This window comes from Tasmannia lanceolata, unplaced genomic scaffold (genome assembly GCF_043159265.1).
Source record: "Tasmannia lanceolata isolate RefF3 unplaced genomic scaffold, GAP_Taslan_0.1 ptg000024l, whole genome shotgun sequence".
NCBI lineage: Eukaryota > Viridiplantae > Streptophyta > Magnoliopsida > Canellales > Winteraceae > Tasmannia > Tasmannia lanceolata.
In genome coordinates, this window is record NW_027518701.1 from 14,357,230 (window position 1) to 14,372,334 (window position 15,105).

Here is a 15,105-nt window from a genome sequence, read left to right on the forward strand (position 1 = left end):
AGTTCCGAGAATATTTCTCGAAGTTCCGAGAAAAAATCTCAGAGTTCCGGGAATACAAACAGAAGTTGGAAAAAAGTCCACTGGACCATTTCTCGGAGTTCCGAGAATTTCTCTCGGAGTTCCGAGAAGCCTATATCATGCAGATTTTCATTTCTTGTTTTTAGACTTCCAACTTAACACCAAGTTGGGATTGCTATGAGGGTTCCACAAAGACAATCACTTATTTATTTAGGGTGTGTGTTTATTTACTTAATTATGCCTCTTAAAATCTAAAACTAAGATTGGATTTTATACAATCTAAATTGACTTCGATCTTCAATGCGATTCTTCAAGTCTTCATTTGTCTTGGATCTCCGATGTCTTTGGCCTTCATAAGCGGTCCAATGCGAGCTTCTTTGGCCTCAATCCAAGCAATGATGTCTTTAAGCAATTATGATCTACAACTTAGACAATCAAACACATTAGTGATCATAAATCACTTGTGTATTGGAATCATCAAAATAAGATGGGAATTGCCAAGGTGGGAACCATTGGGCTTACAATCTCCCCCTTTTTGATGATGACAAGCACAAGAGATTTTCCAATAAAAGCATACATATTTTCCTTACACTAGAATTCTCTCCCCCTTTGGCATCAATAAAAAAGATTGGGGTAAAAGAAAAAACAAAGGGATGAAATATTCAATTTAAAGCTCCCCCTTTTTCAAGGAAAAAGACAAACCTAGAACTCCCCCTATTTAGAATTTTTATTCAACATAAGAGGGGATATTTAATTAACTTTGAAAAAGATATTCAATTTTAAAAAGCCCCTAATCTAAGCACATATGAAGATAATCATATGGGGGCTTTGGGAACCCAAGATTTCTTGGTTCCAACACTATCCCTAATCTTAGATGCACATTGGAATTGGTAATGACCATTTATTCCACAATAATGGCATCTAACATGAGGGTTAGATACGCTAGTCCTATCATAATGTGCATGATTAGGTCTTTGACTAGTCTTCTTCAAGATTATGTCTATAATTTTATCACCATTTAGAAAACCATGGAGACATAATCTTAACCTTTCATTTTCATTATGAAGATGGGTTATTTGATATAGAAAATCATTATTGGCATCTTCATAAGATTTGGAAGAGCTTGCCATATTTTGACATTGTGCTAATTGGCATTTTTCTCATCCAAACAACCCTTAAGGGTTTCAATCTCAAGTTTAAAATTTTCAAGTTGTGCCTGAGATTTGGAAGAAGATTCATTTTTCAAAAAATTAAGTTCATTTTCTAATTTTGAAATTGATTTCTTTTGAACTTTATTTTTAGAAATTTGAGAGTGCTAGGTTGAGCACAATTCATCATATGATATTTTTTCACTATCACTACTAGATGAATAACATGAGGGGTTAGAATCTACCTCATCTTCATGGGTGAGTGCCATGAAGCAAAGATAGTCTTTCTTTTCTTCCCCTTCGCTTGAACTCTTTCCCGAGGTGCTAGTAGCATCCCATCTGGCGGCAAGAGCTTTATGTTTCTTCCATTCCTTCTTTCCCTTGTATTTTGAGGAGGATGACTTGAGAAGTGGACAATCTGGTCTTTTGTGTCCGGTTTTCTTGCAATTATAGCACCTTATTCCTCCTTCTACTTTACTTTCTTCTTTCTTTTTCGTTTTATCCTTTTTATGTTTATTTCTCCATAAGCTTTTAAATTTTCTTAAAGCTTCTTCTTCATCGCTGTCCGCCTCGCTAGAGGATGATGAGTTCTCTTTGAAGGCTTTTAGAGCTAGTGATCGAGTCTCTTTTTCTTTCTCTTTCGGCTTCTTCTCCTCTTGTCGGCTAGTGAGGAGCATCTCATGGGTGATGAGAGATCCTACAAGCTCCTCCATGGTTAGTGTCTTGAGATTCTTTGATTCTTGTATGACAGTTACCTTTGGATCCCAATATGGAGGAAGAGACCTAAGCAACTTACTCACAAGCTCATCAGTAGGATAAGATTTACCAAGATTAGCTAGTTCATTAGAAATTTTAGAAAAACGGGTATACATTTCAGAAATGCTTTCGTTTTGATCAATTCTAAACATTTCATATTTGCTCTTTAACAAGTTTATTTTGGAATCCTTAACTTGAGATGTTCCCTCATGGGTAACGGCAAGTGTATCCCAAATAACCTTGGCAGAATCAAAAAGAGCAACTCGATTAAACTCCTCCGTAGATAGGGCGCAAAACAAAGAATTTATAGCTTTGTAATTTAAATTTGCATGCCTTTTTTCTACGACATTCCATTCTTCAAATGGTTTGGAAGGCAACATGTATCCATTTTCAACAATGTGCCAAAGTTCCACATCTATCGAAAGAAGATAGATGCACATCCTTGTCTTCCAATGTCCATAATTGGACCCATCAAAGAAAGGAGGTCTAGTTGTGGAATGGCCCTCCGGAAGTCCGGTTCCATTTCTATCCGCCATTTCACAATTAGAAAGTTGCCAAAGATCTTATGATCTTTCCCTTGTTGAAATTTTTTTTTAAATTTTTTCCAAAGATTTATAGAAAAGAAAATCTTTTAAGAGCCTTTGCTCTGATACCAAGTGAAATTCCAAGGGTGGTCCCGAGTACGGCAACTTATGAGGAGAGAGAAATTAGGTTACTAACAAGTTTTAACTCGTTTGAAAACTCAAACCCAATTTTGGAAATTAAGAGATCAAAAAAAAAATTCAAGCACACAAGTTAAATCTAAAGTGCAAATGCAAATAAAGAGCAAGAGTAAGAGAGATTGCACCCGAGATTTAAAGTGGTTCGGTCCTCCAAACGTGAGGCCTACTCCACTCCACCAACCAAACCCGTTGATGGCTTCACTATGTGATCTTCTTAACTTCGTCGAAGATCGGTGCCGATTACAAATTCCGATTACCTTTAACCTTGGTGACAATCTTCACCACGGAGAGTGGGCTACGCTTCTCCGAACACTCGCCCGATACAACGTTATTGATAAGAAAGAAAGAACAAAAAATCCCTCACAAGGGTTTACAAGAATTGTAGAAGATGTACAAATTTAGCCTATGATCCAAATCCTAAGCTTTAGAGGATGAGAGGCATAATCAAGTTTGATTCACTCTTTGGATGTTCAAATGGAGTTTAAGAGTGTTAGGATTGATGGTCTTGAAGATTAGAATGCCCATATACATAGGAAAACCAAAATATGACCGTTCAATGGCATTGTGATAATTCCTGGAAAATTCCCAACGGCTAAAAATCCGACCGTTATAGTGTTCTCGGAGTTCCGGGAATACAAACAGAAGTTGGAAAAAAGTCTACTGGACCATTTCTCGGAGTTCCGAGAATATTTCTTGGAGTTCCGAGAATTCTCGGAGTTCTGAATTTCTCTCGGAGTTCCGAGAAGCCTATTTCATGCAAATTTTCATTTCTTGTTTTTAGGCTTCCAACTTAACACCAAGTTGGGATTGCTATGAGGGTTCCAAGGTATTGGAACTCCACAAAGACAATCACTTATTTATTTAGGGTGTGTGTTTATTTACTTAATTATGCCTCTTAAAATCTAAAACTAAGATTGGATTTTATACAATCTAAATTGACTTCGATCTTAAATGCGATTCTTCAAGTCTTCATTTGTCTTGGATCTCCGATGTCTTTGGCATTCATAAGCGGTCCAATGCGAGCTTCTTTGGCCTCAATCCAAGCAATGATGTCTTTAAGCAATTATGATCTACAACTTAGACAATCAAACACATTAGTGATCATAAATCACTTGTGTATTGGAATCATCAAAATAAGATGGGAATTGCCAAGGTGGGAACCATTGGGCTTACAATAACATAAGCATCTATCTAAATCAAACAAACACACTAAAGAACACCTCGATTGAATAGGACAACATGTAACGATTTCCACCAGGAAGAACTCATTCTTATGAAATGAGAAGATCAATTAGAGTCCTGGGATTATTGAAGAATTAAAGCACTAACATCGACAGACAAAGGCATCATCTGCTGGTGCTATCGAGCTTGGTAATCTCCATAAATCCAACTCCCCTCATTACATGGCCCGGATACAACCCCATTCAATTTTGTAAACTTTAAAAGAAGAGAAATGACATGAAAAAGAGACACATTCATTTAGCACAGCTTTACCTGTGCTGGGCGAATTTGCTCGGAGCTTTGGTGCTGGACATGAGATAATGCTCAGCAAAGATGGTGGTCGAGCCCCTCTCGTTCTCTTTCTCCTTTCGCTTGTAAACCCAAGCTGAGTGTGGTGCTGATTTGGACTTCTTTCTTTCTCTTTTGGTCTTTGTTCTTCTTTCTTAATTCGGACCCTTTCTCGTTTCCAGCCCACTACCCAAAAAAATAAGTACTCTCAATCTTCTCCTTCTACGTTGGGGCTTACTCGTGGACGAGAAATAGATTGAGGGTCGAGGTGGATGGTGGAGAAAATGGCAAGGGTGATGAAGGGTATAACCTAAATAAGGTTCAGGAATGGGCTGATTTGGTGGAGTTGATGGAGTTAATGGCAATGAGGAGATGAATGGGCTGATTTGGTAGAGTTGATGGAGTAACAGAGAGGGTTTCTTTGGTGATAGGGATAATGGAGGCTAGGAATTTAAATAGATGAGAGTAGATGATGGTGGCTGGAAATAGGGATTGAGATCAAGGTGGGTTTGCAGGACTTGAAGAAGAAAATTGGGGTCGAAGGCCTATTGGGTCGAGGAAAAGGAGGCAGGGATGGTGTTGGGCTAATGGTGGAGGAGGCTAAGGAGGGGAAAATGATGGGAATTTCATGGTGATAAGTTGGAGGTGGGAGGTGGCTGCAATGGTATTAGATTATGCCCCATAAATTATTTCCGTAGGATGATCCTAGCTGTCCGATTTATAGAGGTTTGATTATATGGAGTTTCCCTATAGATCGGATGGCTAGGATCATCCTACGGAAATGATTTTTCGGCATTGTAGCCCATCAAATGGATGGTCTGGATCATCCTATGGTGTGGGCTCTACTGTTCGTCTTGGAAAATAGGGGGTGAATATTGTAATAGAAAGGGGTAAATTTATTACCGCCCTATTTCTATCTAGAGATTTTAGAATTTCAAGTTCTAATAGCTTTACAGGCTTTATTGAAAAAGCAATTCCATGAGAAGAATTTAGTTTACCAAAACGTTGGAAATTAATTTTCCATGAACTCAGTCCCTTTAAACTAATCCTCCTTCGTTCAAGTGGGACCTCACTATGAGAACACGTTGGACTCAAAACGGTTTTTCATCATCCAATGGGAGAGAAAGATAAAAAAGCGCTTCTGGAAGCCTCTCCTCTTCTCGAACCTTCTACACTCTTCTCACACTGTCCATTAGACTTGTCCTTCTCTCTATATAAAGTTACTAGTAAAATACCACGGGCCGACAAAGAACTGTACGGACAATAGCATAGGTTGATCCAAACCGTCCATGTGATGGAACACAACATCAATAGGCTGTGCCCCAAAAATCATTTCTATAGGCTGATCCTAGCCCTCCAATCTATAGAGGTTTCCATAATATGCTGCTCCTCTTAAATCTGATGGTTAAGGTCACCCTATAAGATTTTTTTTGTTTTTAAAAAGCATAGAGGTGGTAGGATCGAAATTATGTGGCTTTAATGGGTGCCTTTGCTAAAAATCATAAAGGAGAGGTAGGATTTTAATGATGCGGTTCTCATGGGTGCCTTTGTGAAAAAGCATAAAGGATGGGGTAGTATTCCAAATATGTGGGTTGAATGGGTGGCTTTGGCTTTAAAAAGTCAAACAAATGTGAATGGAGAAAGGGGAGGGCTGCCACATGGGCAGTGAACACTGAAACCCCCATCTTGCTATAATAGATAAAGATAAACCCTGGAATAATCCCATTCCAAAGCACCAGGGAGGAAAAAAAAAAAAAAAACCTAATTTCTCTGGAATCATTTTCCAATGGCTGCCATGATTGCTACAAGGAGAGCTATTTCTTCAAAGCTTTTCAACTTCCCTCTAAGGTCCCTCTGCTGGACGATCCTTCAACACGAATGCTCAGTTGCTTGATACTGATGATGATGAATGGGGCATTGATGTTGATCGACGGTCCTATCAGTCTCGTTTCTCTCGCAGTGAGTTGATTCCTGGGTTCTTATCAGGAAGTTGTAATAATCGCATTCCATGTTTGCTTTTCCTTCGGATTTAACACAATGTTGAGAAAGAGGTGGTTATAGAGGGTTTGTTATGGGAGAAATGGAATGTGATTTGAGAAAGTGTTATGTTTCTTAGCTCTCTCTCTCTCTCTCTCTCTCTCTCTGTTTTCTGATGCTTATGTTAATCACATTCCATCTCTCACTTTTTCACCCAATCTCTCTCTCCCTATAAATTTTTGTTTCTTGGTTCTCAGTAGTTTCTATTAGAGATTTTTTTATCTCAGTTTTCTCTCTCTCTCTCTCTCTATGTTAACTAACCAACTTTTCCAAAAGCTTAAGCTGTTGGAGAAAGGCGTTATTTATCTTTTATACTTTAACAGTCCCCTGCATGTGTGCCCCACTTGGTAAACACATGACACATGTGGTCCCACTTTGGGCCGACCTTTGCATGTGGATTTTTTTGCTATTCGGGAGGTTTGAACTTGAGACCTTTGGCTCTGATACCATGTTAACTAACCAACTTCTCCAAAGGCTTAAGCTATTGGAGAAAGGTGTTATTTATCTTTTATACTTAACACTCTGAATTTTTGTTTATGTGTTTTCACTATTTTCTGTTGAAGAGGTTTTTATCCCAGATTTCTCATCCTTTTCTGGGTTCTCCCTATTTTCTGTAACTGGGGTTTATTTTATCTAAGAGTTACCTCTCTCTCTCTCTCTGTGTGTGTGTCTGAAATTCTGTTTCTGCTTTCTCACTATTTTCTTTTACTGATTTTTTTTTAACTTAAGACTTCCTTCTTCACCTCTCTCTCTCTAAACTTTTGTTTCTGGGTTCTCAGTATTTTCTCTTACTGGATTTATTTTTATTTGTAAGACTCTCTCTCTCTCTCTCTCTGATTTTTTTTTTGGTTCTGACTGTTTTCCATTACAGAGGTTCTTGATCCGTTCTATCCATCAAGGAGCTTAAGCTAGGTGCTGAATTTGATGGATCAAATGATGAAAAACCCCTTTGTTGTTGCGTCAAGAGGAATGGGAAGCGGCACTCGTAGGGGTTTTGATGTGAGAGAAGACGAGAATGCTCTATACCTGAGGATCGACATGCCAGGGCTTGGGAAGGAAAATGTCTAGGTTTCAGCTGAACAAGACACACTCATTGATGGCGTCTGGATCCGGGTCTGCGATCGCGCGGTCGGTAGAGGGCCTCCGCGGGGTCTGCAATCACAAACAAAGGGGGCCAGGGGGTCCGGGGTGGGTCCCGGACGACTGCTTCGACACCCAACTCAGATCCTTCGACCAATCAATATAAAGGACAGCGAGAAGGGGAAGGGATTTTGATCAGGGTTACCAGGACCAAGGCGCGTGTTCTTTTCTGGGTGTACGGATGAGTGGGTCGGAGGGGAGCAGCAGGGAGAGTAGGATTAAGCTCCTAATCTCCTCCGTTGCTGCCTTGCCTCTTTTTCCGGTTGTTATGCGGGAGCTGAGAAAAAGGATGTCTCTCCAAAAATGTGGATTCCCTCTCTCCTTCTTTTCCTTCCCTTTTAAAGGGAAGTGCGCGGGCCTTTTCATCATTATGGGGAGAAAATCTTCCTTCGCAGGATTGGGCCGTCCCCCTGCTCCGCCGGCGCCCGTGGCTTTGCCTGGTATTTCCTTCCATAACTTGTGATGATGAGGCCTGGACGGTGAGAGAGCGACACGTGTCATGGTTGTATGGTCTTTGCCGTTTTCAAACGCCTTTCTTCATGATGGTTAGGCTCTACTTGTGCATGGACGACACGTGGTGATATCTGAGAGCGACGCCGTATTTGTGTCCCATCATAACTCCCCCTTACTCCTTTGGTCCATGAAAATCCGATGTAGGGGGGTCCCAAGTTATACTAGAATGGCAACACAATGAGGAGGGAGAATATGGTTGTTTTAAGAAATAGAATCTACCAATTTAAAACCTTTTAAACCGATTTTAAGATTAAGAGATCAAGAATCAATATTCAAGCATACAAGTTAAATCTAATGGTGCAATGCAAATAAGAGAGCAAAGAGATAGAAAGAGTGCACCCGAGATTTAAAGTGGTTCGGTCCTCAAATCCGAGGCCTACTCCACTCCACCAACCAAACCCGTTGATGGCTTCACTATTTGATCTTCTTAACCTTGGCGAAGATCGAATGCCAATTACAATAGCTTTAACTTTGGTGGCTATCCTCACCCCAATAGCTTTAACCTCGGTGGCTATCCTCACCACGGAGAATGGGCTTCGCTTCTCCGAATACTCGCCCGAATACAACACTCGAAGGTTGAAAGAAAGAAATGAAAAATCCCTCACAAGGGTTACAAAATGGATGTACAAATTTGAGCCTATGATCCAAATCCTAAAGATGGTGATGAGAGGCACAATTGAAGTTTGATTCACTCTTGGATATTCAAATGAAGTTTTAGAGTGTTAGGATTGATCGTTTGTATGTTTAGAAAACCCATATTTATAGGAAAACCAAAATATGACCGTTCAATGGCATTGAGGTAATTCCAGCAAAATTCCAAACGGCTCTTTTTCAGACCGTTGGAGTGTTCTCGGAGTTCCGAGAATAATTCTCGGAGTTCCGAGAATAAATCTCGGAGTTCCGAGAATACACACAGAAGTTGGAAAATGATCTACTGGACCATTTCTCGGAGTTCCGAGAATTCTCGGAGTTCCGAGAAAAACTCTCGGAGTTCCGAGAAGCCTATGCAGAGCAGATTTTCAATTCTGTTTTGGGCTTCCAATTCTCAACCATGATGGGATTGCTATGAGGGTTCCAAGGTGTTGGAACTCCACAAATACAATCACTTGTTTATTTAGAGTGTGTGAGATTAACTTAATTATGCCTCTAAAAGCCTAATCTAGGTTTGGATCAAATACATTCTAAAAGACAAAAAATGGTCTTCAATATGAATTTCTTCATGTCTTCAAGTCTTCATGACTTCTTGCTTGATGACTTTGGCCTTCCAATTGGTGGTCCAATGTGAGCTTCTTGGCCTTCAATCCAAGCATCCTTGATCTTACTTTATCATAATCTACAACTTAGACATTCAAACACATTAGTGATAAAAGATCACTTGTGTATTGGAATCATCAAAACAAGATGGGAATGCCAAGGTGAAAACCATTGGGCTTACAGTCCATTTGGATGGGCCAAGGGAGTAACATTTTGTTCGAGCGACGTCATGATGAGGGCATTTATGGGGGCCCCGGAGTACGAGAAGACGTTCCGTTTTATCCGCCGGCCATCCCCGGGAAGCGGCGGCGTCGTTAGCTGGGTTGCCTTGTTTCGAGGCACCAGGTTTCCTTTTTTGAGCTTTAAAAAAGGAGGATTACCCTGGCACTTTGTTGTGCTCTTCATCCCTTCCTCTTTTTTTGTAGTGGGCGTTTCCTCGTGCCTTCTTCAAGCAACATGTCTGGTTCCCCTTCGCGAGTTAGGGGCAAGGCCCGTCTTTTCCAGGAATCGTCGAGTGACCCCGACTTGTCTTCCGATCCGGGGGAGGATCTTGCGGCTCGTCGGAAGAAGGCTAGGAGGAACCTGGGTCCTTTCTCGGGCTTCCCCCCCCTTCACCTTTCCTCCTTGCATAGGGAGGACAAATCGTCTCGGTCCCGTGTCGCCAGGGAGTGGTCTTTTTCTCCCGAGCCTATCATCAGGGAACGGAACTGCGTGGCCGTGTTTTGAAGATGGGCAAGGAGATCGAGGACTTGAAGCGGGAGAACGAGGCTTTACAGAAAAAGGTTCACTTTTTGAGTGAGCAGTTGTTTGAATATGAGGTGGACCCCCTGCTGGAGAGCTCTTGGGAAGAGGAGGAGAACCCTTCGGGAGAGGAGTCTTCCTCCGATTAGTCTCTGGCTTTTCCTGTTTTTCTGCGTGCCTTTCCCTTTTCCTGTCGGGGATTTTGGGGCCTGCGTGCCCTGTGCTCTGTTTCTTGTTTCCCTTTCTTTTTGTAGGCCTGTGGGCCAGGAGGATGTGAATGGGCAATCTTTATGAATTTGTGCCGTGTCTCTTTGTGTTGCTTTTTTCATCTGTTTGACATAAATTGTCTTCGTTGCGAGGAACTGTGACGTTTTGTTCGGACCTGCGCAGGATTCTGAGCCCTTTTCCGGGCGCGTTTAATTTCCTCCGCCTGTTGTGTTTGTGCGTCGTGGTCTCGTGCTGGGGCCCTGGGCCTGGGCGCGCGTTTTTCCTCTGTTGGGGTTGAGGTCGGACCTCTCTGCTTGGTTTCCTATCCCCGGACTCTTCCCTTTCATTGAGTGGGGAAGAGTTAGGAGTGATTCGTGATCAATGAGGTTCGGGCCTGCCGTTTCTTGTTGCTTTTAATAGAGATTAGGCTGTATGGGTGCATGGGCGACACGTGGCCAGATCCAAGAGCAGTGCCGTTTTCATGTCTCATCACAACAATACCTTTGGTCCATTGAATGGTCCAACGGAGCAGGCTTGTTTATCTGGTTAAGGAATATCGTGACGAAGGCATTTATGGGAGTTTTGGGATATGAGAGGACGTGCTGTTTCGTCCGGTGGTTCCTTCCCAAGGAATTGTGGTGCCATCATGTGGTGCTGGCCGGTCATCCAATAGGAAATGGACACGTGTAGGGCAAGTCGCTTCGTTTTCCTACCCAAGAGTCTCCCATAGGGTTTATAAGGAGCGGGCTCCTCTGCTTTGTATGTAGATTACCTTTCCGTTCCCTTCCCCTTCTTTGCTTTATTTCGGCATTTCTTCGGGTTTGTCGAGGATGTCTTTGTCTTTCCAGGGCCTCTCTCTAAGTGGCGAGGGGAGGGTCGCTACCGAAGGGAGTCCTCCCAGTAGTCCCGAGACAAACCTTGATGGGTTGGGGCCTCAGCGAAGAATTTCTGAGAGGAACCTGCCTCCAAGGCTTCCTCAGCGTTCTCCTCGTTCTCCCCTTTACGAGAGGGAGTCCCATGAAGCTTTTATTTATCACCACCGATCGTTCTTCTCTCATGTCCATCGTAGGAAAATGTAGGTTTGTAGCCGGAGATCGACATGGATCGAGAGATAGCGGCCTTGCGTGCGGAGAATGACTTGTTGAGGAATCGGGTGCGGTGGTTAAATGACCAGAACCTATTTGCTGAGAATCGGCGTTGGGGGAGCTCTTTGGAGGAGGAGCATAGTGATAAGGAGCTTTCCGACGTGGAAAATTCCTTCAGCGGCCAGTCGCTCTGAGCTGGAGGCGGCGGGGTGAGCAGGGTTTTGGAGAAGGCTTTTCCCCTTCCCCTCTCTTTTCTTTTTTTTGTTGTTGGGGGCCTTGGGGGCCCGGGCCTACGTGCCTTTTTGCTTTTACTCTCCCCTTTTTGTAGGCCCGTGGGCCAGAAGGAAGTAGTTATGAATGGCTCTTTTTTCGGTTTTTTACGACTTGTATCTTATGTTTACTTTCCCTTCACATGTTTGCTTTCCCGCGCGACCCGAGCCCTTTTTGTTGTGCTTGGTATTTCTTCGTCTGGTGGTATTGTACGTCGGACCCTTGTGACGCGCTCTGGGCCTTTCTTGGCCGTACGCGGTATCTTCCATCTTGCGGATTCGTATACCGGCCCCTTGTGATGGGGTCCGAACCTTTTGCCATTGTATGCGGTATTTTTCATCTTGTGGATTTGTATGCCGGGCCCTTGTGATGGGTCCCAAGCCTTTTGCCATTGTACGTGATATTTTCCATCTTGTGGATTTGTATGCCGAGCCCTTGTGATGGATCCCGAGCCTTTTGCCATCGTGCGTGGTATTTTCCATCTTGTGGATTTTATGTCGGGCCCTTGTGATGGGGTCCGAACCTTTTGCCATTGTATGCGGTATTTTCCATCTTGTGGATTTGTATGCCGGGCCCTTGTGATGGGTCCCGAGCCTTTTGCCATCGTGCATGGTATTTTCCATCTTGTGGATTTTATGTCGGGCCCTTGTGATGGGTCCCGAGCCTTTTGCTATCGTACGTGGTATTTTCCATCAGGACCCTCCTTTTTCCCTTAGGTGGGGAGGATTTTAGGGATGGCTTGCTGGGGAAGTTACTTAGCGGTAGGGGTAGCGATGTCTTTTTAGCATGGCGCTTCGATTTTTGGCGTTTCCCTTGAATTTCCCAATCGGCGCCACATGTGCGTGTCCCATCAGATTAGAAAGGAAGGGAGATCAATCGACGCGTGTCGAAACCCTAGCTCCTTTTGTAGCCTTTTTGGGGATTTCATTCTTTGTCCTATTTCTTCATCTTCCTTGGGTGAAGCGGGCTTTCTTCCGCGGTGATTTTTCTACGTATTGCTCTTCACCAACCTTCTTCTGCTCTTTCTTCGTTCATCTGCCCTGGTGAGTTCTGCGCTTTTTATTTCGTCCGACGTTTGATAGTTTACGATGTCTTTCGCAACCGTTTCTCAGAGTCCTTCTTCTGAGTCGGTAGAAGTAGTGGAGAGGGGTCCACCAAGAAAGAGGAGGCGGCTGTTGGCGAATCTTGCGCTGAACTTCCTTCCGAATTCGTGGAAGGATGCGATGGAGTCGGGCTCCAATCTCATGTACCAGTCATTAGCGGTTTTTCTTAACAGGGAGGCGAAGGCTCTGCACATGAATCCGTCCGACGTGCCTCGAAGCGTCATTACCCTTTTGAAAGTTTGGAGGAACTCGAGGGGGTCTGTACTTCCGTCGTACAGACCGAAACGGGAGAGGTCTATTCCTGCTTCTGCTGGGGTTTTTAAGACCTCCGAGGTGAATGGGGATGCCGTTTTCCTTTCCCATTCGTCGAGGATGCCGTGGGCGTAGGGCTTTTTCATTTCCAGTTTTACCTCTCGGATTTGCCTTTGTAGGTCGGCTATCGGATCCATGCTGGGTGGTTGCGCTGAGGTTGCTACTTCTTCTGCTCGAGCCGGGGGTGGTTCCTGGGAGCAAGCAGCCCGGACAGGGGAAGTGCGGCTTAGCGTAGCCTGCTTCCCGCTGTCTCGCTGGCGTCCCCTAGTTGCACGGGGCAAAGGGCTATTCGCTGATGGGGACGGCGTTCGGCGAGTCGGTGCTCGCCTCCGCCGGGGATGACGCTCCCCTGACTGCTCTTCGTTACCTTCGTCGTAGGCTTCCGTCTGGTCCTGCGCTGTTAGGGGCCTTCCCGGGGCGGAAGGTTCTGGCGGGGGCAAGCGTTGGAGTAGTTCTCGGCAGAGTTCGTTGAACATTTCCATGGTGGGGACCATCTGAGGTGTGCTGGAAGAGGGCTAGTGTCGGCCCGAGAGCGGTGAGTTGGGCTCTCGGGAGCTTGAGGTGTTGGTTTGAGCGCGCTGAGCCTGACTCCTAGTTATTACCCCTGTTTCTTGCTGTTAGGTGTGGTTTCTCATCGCCATAAGGCGTTCAGTACTCGATGAGTCCCACGGATGGCGCCAATATGATGGCGTCTGGATCCGGGTTTGCAATCGCGCGGTCGGTAGAGGGCCTCCGCGGGGTCTGCAATCACAAACAAAGGGGGTCAGGGGGTCCGGGGTGGGTCCCGGACGACCGCTTTGACACCCAAGTCAGATCCTTCGACTAATCAATATAAAGGACAGCGAGAAGGGGAGGGGATTTTGATCAGGGTTACCAGGACCAAGGCACGGGTTCTTTTCTGGGTGTGCGGATGAGTGGGTCGGAGGGGACCAGCAAAGAGAGTAGGATTAAGCTCCTAATCTCCTCCATTGCTACCTCGCCTATTTTTCCAGTTGTTATGCAGGAGCTGAGAAAAAGGATGTCTCTCAAAAAATGTGGATTCCCTCTCTCCTTCCTTTCCTTCCCTTTTAAAGGGAAGTGCGTAGGCCTTTTCATCATTATGGGGAGAAAATCTTCCTTCGCAGGATTGGGCCGTCCCCCTGCTCCGCCGGCGCGCGTGGCTTTGCCTGGTATTTCCTTCCATAACTTGTGACGATGAGGCCTGGACGGTGAGAGAGCGACACGTGTCATGGTTGTATGGTCTTTGCCGTTTTCCAACGCCTTTCTTCATGATGGTTAGGCTCTACTTGTGCATGGACGACACGTGGTGATATCTGAGAGCGACGCCGTATTTGTGTCCCATCACTCATCATCAAAGGCGAAGGAGAGAAAGAATCTGAAGAGGACGTGACCGGCCGAAGGTACAGTAGCAGGATTGATCTTCCTCCAAAACTCTATAAGATTGATGGAATCACGGTTGAGATGAAAAATGGTGTTCTTAAAGTGGTTGTCCCTAAGGTGAAAGAAGAGGAGAGGAAGGATGTTTTCCATGTGAAGATTGAGTAATGTAGAGGGTTGCAAGTGGGTTTTCTGGGTAGTCATTGTGTCTTTTGACTCTTTTGTCTGGTCTTTGCTATCTTGTGGTTACACACTGTAAGGTGGGTCTTATTTTGGTTGGGATAGGATTTTGAGTGTAGGTTTTTGTTGTAGAGAAATACAATGTTAGGGTTTATGGTTTTTGAAACTTACTGTGATGGAATCTGAGATAGTAAATGAAGAGTTGTTTCTCTGAACTCCTTTTCATCTTTTGAGGTGTGCATTTCAGTATAGTAATTGGGTTCCTTAGTCTTTATATTTCTGGGTTTCTTGGGATTTGCTAGACTGAAAGGGTGCCCTTGTAAAAAAGGGATGAAAGGGCGCCCTTATTGGCTGCACGCCTTGTAAAAAAGGGGTGACAGGGCGCCCTTATTGGCTGCACGTCACCATATGACGTGCAGCCAATAAGGGCACCCTTTCACCCCTTTTTTTACAAGGGCGCCCTTCAGTCTAGAATCCCTCAAACAAAACTAATAGCCATAATTTTTGAGATCAACCCTGCACTTCTTTTTCTTAAAAAGGCTTGTGAACTAGAGAGTGGAAATTCAGTGTAAATTCTCCCAAAATCAAGTAAAATTGAGAGCTTCAAAGTATGGTTTAACAATCCAAGTGTTTCATTCTTTTCTTTCATAATCAATATATTTTCACTGATTTTTATGCGGGGCCCATTCCTTTCATTATTCTCTCGCTCTCCCAAAACCTTGGTAACACGCTA

General features: G+C 44.0%; 1 pseudogene; it reads left to right on the top strand.

The window, feature by feature from the left end:
* The first annotated feature begins 5,939 nt into the window (after positions 1-5,939).
* LOC143857358 (small heat shock protein, chloroplastic-like) lies at positions 5,940-14,380 on the top strand (annotated as a pseudogene).
* The last annotated feature ends 725 nt before the right edge of the window (positions 14,381-15,105 follow it).